This window comes from Triticum aestivum, chromosome 3D, assembly GCF_018294505.1.
Source record: "Triticum aestivum cultivar Chinese Spring chromosome 3D, IWGSC CS RefSeq v2.1, whole genome shotgun sequence".
Taxonomy (NCBI): Eukaryota; Viridiplantae; Streptophyta; class Magnoliopsida; order Poales; family Poaceae; genus Triticum; species Triticum aestivum.
Window position 1 is genome coordinate 3,030,086 of NC_057802.1, and position 7,686 is coordinate 3,037,771.

The window sequence follows — 7,686 nt, forward strand, 5'->3', positions numbered from 1 at the left end:
GTTTTGAACATTTCGACTCTTCGCCGGCCAATAATCTAGTCTCTTCCGGTCCAAAAAGCATGTCGATAATCTAGATAAAATACGTATATAAAATACCAGTCGCTCTCTTTCGCCGTCTCTAAAATAAAAAGCTTTCTTGTCTCATTGGCTGGCCCGCTTTGCTTTGCTTTGCTTTGATTTAGGGGCGTGATCATGGCCTGCTTGACCGTGTGAAGAAAGCTTTGCCGATTGGTCGCCTCTGCTTTCTCTTTGCGTCTCAAAGGGAGATGCCTGCCCTGCATCATGGCCTGATCATGTATGTATGTGGCTTTTCCTTTCCGTTATTATCCGTTGCTTTGATCCAACGTTGCTAGCTGGTTTACTTTTCTGTAATTTTTCCTTGGAGCTTCCGCTTCGGTCCGCGACGCTCGTTTTCTCATCTGATCTTTTGCTGCTTTGTTTCATCATAAACTAACGGTGTGTCTTTAGATTCTGATAAAGGTCAGCTGTTGCGTTGCTTTGGTGAAGGGTTGATTAATTAGGATAATCATGCCGCCGCCATTCTTGTTGACGGGGAGGATTAGAATATGCCGGTGTCCGGCAGCGGTCGGACACGCCGGCGGCGGCTTGGGCGAGACGAGTGTCGGGCTCGTCAGCGGGCCGAACGGAATTCGATTTTGGACATGACGCGCCATACAAAAACAATCGTCTTGTTGCAATGCTATATGCTTTATTTATTTGTGTGTCTGCTATGCTTGGTTAGCCTAGCACATTGTTTGTTCCTAGCTAGACTCCAAAAGCGCTTTTAGTTAAGATAAGGAGAACCATTCGGCAACTTCCAAGAAATTGTGCATGTTCTCCGTGCTAGAACCAGTTTTTGTTCGAATCACTTGAGCCAAAGATAACAACAAGTGCTACATGGATTTAAATTTTATTTTTGTTTCACGTAAGAAACTACGACGCGCTTCATATTGATACATACATAGAGATACATGAACAGGAAGATACGAAGGAGAACCTGGGTACCAGTGCACCCTATATGCAAAAAAAAAATTAATTCAAAAAAAGTTCAAAAAATTCCAAATATTTTTTAGTATCAAACATGATCAAGTATCATAGTCATATAAAAATATTCGTCAGACAATGACTTCCGTTGCATCCTGGGTCGAAGATTCGGCAAAAAATGCTATATACCAATACTATACACGCTATACTGTCGACATGTCGTCATAAACTTGTCTTTTTTGCCTTGAAGTCAATAGAAATTATTTCTTGTCCAAACTTTTTATATAAGTACAATAACTTGATAATGTTTGATTCCAAAAATGATTTGGAATGCTTTGAACTTTTTGTGAATTACCTTTTTTTTTGCACATATAGGGTGCGCGGGTACGCGAGAGCACCAAATTCCCATCCGACATGGACATATGATTATTATGAATTCACTTGTGCAACTGTTTGATTCTGCCAGATATGGGTACATGATAATCAAAGCTTGCGTGTACCCTAACCCACACGGACACGGTGATACATCCAAGCAGTTGTTGTTGGCCGCCACGTGGGATCTCGTGACAGTGGAAGTCGGGCGCACTTGCCCGGAAAAAAAAGGAAGTCGGGCGCACTGCAAAGTGTACAGACAGGACGGCCACGTCGTAATGCACTGCACGTATCAGATCAGATCAGATGTCGATCGATGCAGCAGACAAAACGCGTGCTGATGTTGTTGTCATCACTTTGTGATCATCAACTAACGTAGTTAACCTGATGGACAGGCTAGTTGGAGGCCGTCCGGCTTGGTCATTGCTCAAACATCAGTGCCATCATCTTCGCTATATATTTCCTTGTCCAGTGGTGGTAATTTGAACAAATTAGTACTTCCTCCGTCCGCTCTTATATTACGGGGCGAAGGGAGTAGCTTGTAGTACTATCGATGAACAGGAGCATGCCACAGTGGTCCGAAAACGTGTTCATGCATGTGCTCTCTCTCAACTGTAGCACGTTACAGCTGGTGATCGTAACGTGTGCCACATCAGGACGCGTGGGTGCGTGCAGCAAGCAAGCAGAATACATGGAAGAGGACGCGGCCCTGCTGCATCTGCATCTGCATCTGCGTCTGCATGTGATCCAATTTCATCCCCCTCCTAACAGAAGAAGCCTCCCAGAAGATCCAGTTATTGGTCGATGGATGCATCACTAACTAAACTTGTGCATGTTCACGCTGCCTCTTGCCGGCTACCTAGTGGCGGTACTGGTATAACAAAAAAAAAAAAACGGAACACTATCTTGCATTATGTATACTCGGGCCATCTACTACTTGTTCGGTTCTAGTCTAACCATGCGTCACCCGGAAGCAGATCTTGAGGGCCAGAGATCAGAGGTTGATCTTTTTTCTTTTGAACCCATTACAGACGCAAGCGCTCATACATACGCGTATAAACTCACCTTTACAAACATACACGTATTCCCTACCCTAATGAGCATTTTTGAGAGACTGAGCCGGCATCTTCTTGAAGGTATGGTTATGATACAAGAGTAGTACGACAGAGGAGTTAGCTGGCTGCAAGGCCCTACAGTCTGCTAGTATACATTGATGAATACATCGTGGGATCGCGACTTAATTAAAATGGGCTAATCATGCATAGTAGACCTAGATACCCGTACTACTCACGGGATTAATAAACTAAGCATGATCAGTGCAAAGCGTACCTATATAGATTAGAAATGAGGATTTTTCGCTCAAATTTTGTCGGTCGCCCGAGAGGCATGCGTGCACGCGCACAACACCACACCATCGACGGATATATCTGCGACGTGCACGCGTGCATGCTGGCCCTGGCAGGCGCCGGCTGGTGGCACATCATCGCATGCTAGCTCCATCAGTGGCTGAATCCATTGCCAATTAATCTTCCCAAATACTGAATCGTGCAGCTGCGCCCAATGAACCTCGTGAGCGCACGCTATATACAGCAAAAAAACTCATATGGCACGCGATGCGTCCGAGCAGGCCTACCATAAAAGGTAATTAGCATCCCTTGTCATCATTACACTATAAAAAAGAAACGTATCTTGTCTCCATCCCTTCGAATGCTTCCTACTTTACACAAATCAGTCAAGAATGAAAAAGTACGTGCATTTATTTGCTGAGAGTTTGCAAGAACAATTTTTATATGCAGATATGTATAGTTGCATACACAAAAGATGAGTAGGAGTTGCACATAGTGTGACATCGAGTTGCTAGGGGGGATCAGGAGTTGCATAGGGGGCATATCTGAAAGTTTGCCCACAAATCTATGTAAGTTGATCATATTTTTCGCACGAAGTTCCCTGCAAAAATAGTATAAGTTAGATATCCCTATGTGTTTTTTTGTGATGCCATTTTTTACTCTTTCTATGATGTGACGTTTCACTACTTTTGTGCCTAAAGTAGTAATGCTAGAGTTCTTTCAGGTTTTTTAACTATCACGCATGTGATGAGCAGGGTTGGAGAGGAGCGGGGTCGAGAGGTTGACGCATACAGGAGTTTCTCATAAGATGGGAATGAGTTGCTCGCACAACGAGAAGGAGTTGCTCAAAATGTGAGGACCGGTTGCATAGTGAGGGAAGATGAGACCTAAGTTGTCCATCAAGGGACCTAATTTGCCTACAATCTTGAAACGTTCTTGTGGGATCTAAGTTATCTATCATGATTCCAAATTTTAAAACTATATTGGGATGGATGGTTGCCTTGTGCATTCCTTTTCTAGGGGAGTCTCCCCGCAATACTACTGAGCGTGTAAATGCTGGCTATCCAGGTCATGGGTGTTGAGTAGTTGCATAAGTGGGGGCATATGAGAACTTGCATCTAGGGTGATGAGAATTTTTTATATATAGGGGGTGGATCAGACAGTTGCCCACAAACATATGCAAGTTGTTCATAATTTTTGCACGAGTTGCCCGCGAAAATGATTGAGATCTTCAGATATAATAATGGAAAAAACACATGAGTTACTTGTGGAATGCACTAGAGTTGCACAAAAACACCTCAAAAGTTGCTAACGATTTTTGTGTGGTACTCGAGTGCATAACAATCTGAAAGTCATGGTCCTTGTTTTGCCTCCACTAACCTCATCAATGGAGAACTTAGGCTTTTCCCTATATCATTGCTTTTGTCTAGATACCAAGTTAGACCGAGAGTACACATTAATTGCCTTGTGATAACAACTCCATAATATTCTAGGCAATTAATTTGCAAAGTTAAAAAACTAAGCAACAATGATAGGCAACTAATTACCAATAGCAGGCAACCGTGCATCAATGGTAGGCCAATTTTCATAGTATTGTTGGCAACTGGGCATCAGTGGTAGGCAACTGACCATCCACAGTAGGCAACTGAGCAAACACGATAAGAAAGTTGGGATAACGATAGCAAAATTTCATTGATACACATAGTGCGCAATGAAGTTGCTTATATGTAGCACTAAAGGTGCCTCATATTTTGTGTGATTTTCTCTTTTTTTTTACACAAACCAACCTTATAGGCACATCTACAAGGCAAAAAAAATGAAGTTGCTTTCCTATAACACTAAAGTTGCCTTCATTGTACCCAAAGTTGCCTCGAAAAAAAAGTTTAACGAAACCTATCGATATGAGATCTAATTTTGAAGAACTCGTCGCGAGAAACCCAACCGTGAAAGCGAAACTGGATTTTGACGCTTACATCAAAAGTTACAGTATTTTAAACTTTTTAAACCTCCAAATAAATGCACGTATGGACAAGATTCCTTTTCTCACGGACTATATAATGCACGCTTGGCTGCTCCTTCCATATATGGACAAGCGCTTGATCCCACCAACGGGCGCTCGGGCGCCCGCTAGCCACGTCCATTTTCCCACATATGTTTGCACGTTTTGAACTTGCTCTTGCCATGCTTAGCTTCATAATTATGCCATCTTACTGTTGGATGCCTTCACATGCCATGAAATGCTTTGTGATGAGTGATTTGAGCTCGCAAAGATGCCTTCATAATTCTGTTTATGCCATGCTGTTTCTCTGCTAAGTCTGAATCTGTTTATGAAACTTGCTATGTTTACATGGGTGCCATCATATCTTCTGTGCCTTTTTGGCTCGTGATCAGTAAGGGACTTTTGTTCTATGCAATTAGTAGATTCATGCCATGCCTTTGTTTGCTATGATCTGTTCCAGTAGCATGTTGTTTGATAACTCTAAACTTAGCAACCTGATGTTATTTCTGTCATGTCCAGTGATTTCTGCTAAGTCTGTGAAACTGTTATTATTTGCAATCTTGCCATGTCCTTTTGAGCATGCTCTAGTGATTTTTAGAGATAGCTCAGTGTTCATGTTTTGTCATGCTTTACCTGTAAATCATGTCCATGCCTTTTGCTCTCATGTTAGGATGCTGTAGCATATTGTTTTGATGCGTGCAAAATGCCTAATTGCTGTTTTAGACAGATTGTTGTTATATCTTGTTTGAAGTGTATGTGTTGCACCGTTGCTCCGTTTTGAGTATGCTCTATATGAAACTTGCTTACAATTGCATGTAGTTTCATCTTATCATCTTGCATCCTTATCTTGAGTGTGTTTGCTTGATGTTTGAATGCATTTTGCATCAATGCTATGTTTAACTTGGTTTGCTCATATCTTCTAGGCCGTAGCTCCGAACTAAATGAACTTTATATGTAACTTGACTAGAATTTCGTGTAGATCTTCTTGGTGTATCTTAACTTGCTGTTTAACAACTTAAACATAAGGCTTATTCAGATCTGGACTAATTTCAAAATTTGCATATGAGGACTTACCCGAATTGTCATATGTTGTTTCCGGCCTCATTTAAACTTGCTTTGATGTGTTGTTCTTGTATGCATCATCTATTGACATAAGTAGCTTCATGTAGCCTTGTCATGCATCATACTTGGTCTATCCTTGGTGGGACCTTCGAGTTTCTCTCGGATAGGGTCGCATATTAATCTTTGCACGTTTGTGCATAATCCGTTGGAACGATCGACTGTACACGTACGTACATGTGTTTGCATATGACATGTACACGTACGCACGCACGCACGTACTGCCCACAACTTCCATCCATAAGTGCGTGAGCTAATTAGGGCATGTACAATGGAGGCAGCAGCAAGGTGCTGCCCCCGTACATCCACATAGGCTAGGAGAGCTAGGGCCATTGCTGATGCTAGTTACTGCCCAACGCACTTGCTGCCTCAATGGTCTCTTCATGCGTCAGAATTTCCTCTCTTTTTCCCAACTCATTGCATCATTTTCCCTCTTTTCTTCCCTCTCCTCCCCTTTTCTACACCTTTCTTCACTAAGCAGCTGTCTCTTCTGCAGGCAGCAGCTGACACTTTGAGGCTATCACTTTGTTGCCACGGTGGGGCATCCGAACCTAGATGGCGCATGGAGCAGCACCTCTGAAGCTAACCGTTGGCCATGTCCTTAACGAGCTAGCGAGCTAGTCATGATCGACGAGGATCCTGGCCCCAACTTTTCATCATGCATGGCACCACGGACTGTTGAGCTCCTTGATTGAAGAAGCGTCCAATTGATTAGGTTTCTCTCTCGATTAATTTGCCAAGTTTTTTCCCCCACCACAAGGCAAAAAATGTCAAGTTTTTCAAGTTGTGCTAGCTGGTGCCTGCCTTAGAATATCCACACGTACGTACACGACGTAGGAGCACTCCTCAACAAGTACTCCACTACTGAACTTGTATAGTTTACGCGGCCTCGGCCAGCTAGCTTAGATCGACAAATTGAACATATTATCTTAATATAAAGATAATCGATCAAATAAGTTCAGCCTGTCTAGTGGCACCACGCACAAGTGAACATACGTCGGCGTACTACTTTGATTACTTGTATTCCATACAGTATCGCATGTGGCCGTATGTTGAGCGTAATTAACCAAGTCGTTTTTGTGTTGGTTGGTTAATTAATTTTTTTACGACATATAAGTTGACTAATTAACGAGAGTCAGGTTAATTTGATTTTACTACATGCTACCACGGAGTTTACCAGTAGTATGCCGCCGTTGAGTTGAAGCTGACATGTAAATATCCATGCTTATTCCAGCTAGCGCTGAATCGACGGTTTATATAGTATACTACTAATTTGACTATTATTAGACTGATCTTCGCTGCTGCGCGCGCTACTATTTACTGTACCACTAGTAGAACGGAATGAAGAACAAACTATCGGCGGCCGTTAGCTAACGGACGGACGGAATCCGTTGCTGCTGTAGAGCACGCAACGGAACGGAACAGCATTATGATATGCATATGTGATGATGTCAGGCTCGGGTGGCCGTAAAGCCAAAGTGAGAGAGCGAGAGAAAAAGCTGATATGCCTTCCCTGGCTTGGCTTGAGAGTTATCCATGGATGATGGATGGGATCACATGCATCATAGATCATGGATGCCTGCCTCATCAGACTCCAAGAACACCAACACTTTCTCATTAGATTAAATCTGATCTTTTTCTAGTTGGGATTACATTAATCTGTCTTTCTATACAACATACAGCAAGTTTCGTGCAAACTTTATAGCAGCCCACATGCACAAGGCAGAGTAGTATGTTATATTTTATTGCTAGGTAAGATGCGCGTACTTTCGAGAATTATTGAGTGATAATTCCTTGCCTGTGATGGATGAAATTTGATGGACATATTCCATGGAGGCCTTGGCTGGATATATCAAGTTGGATCGA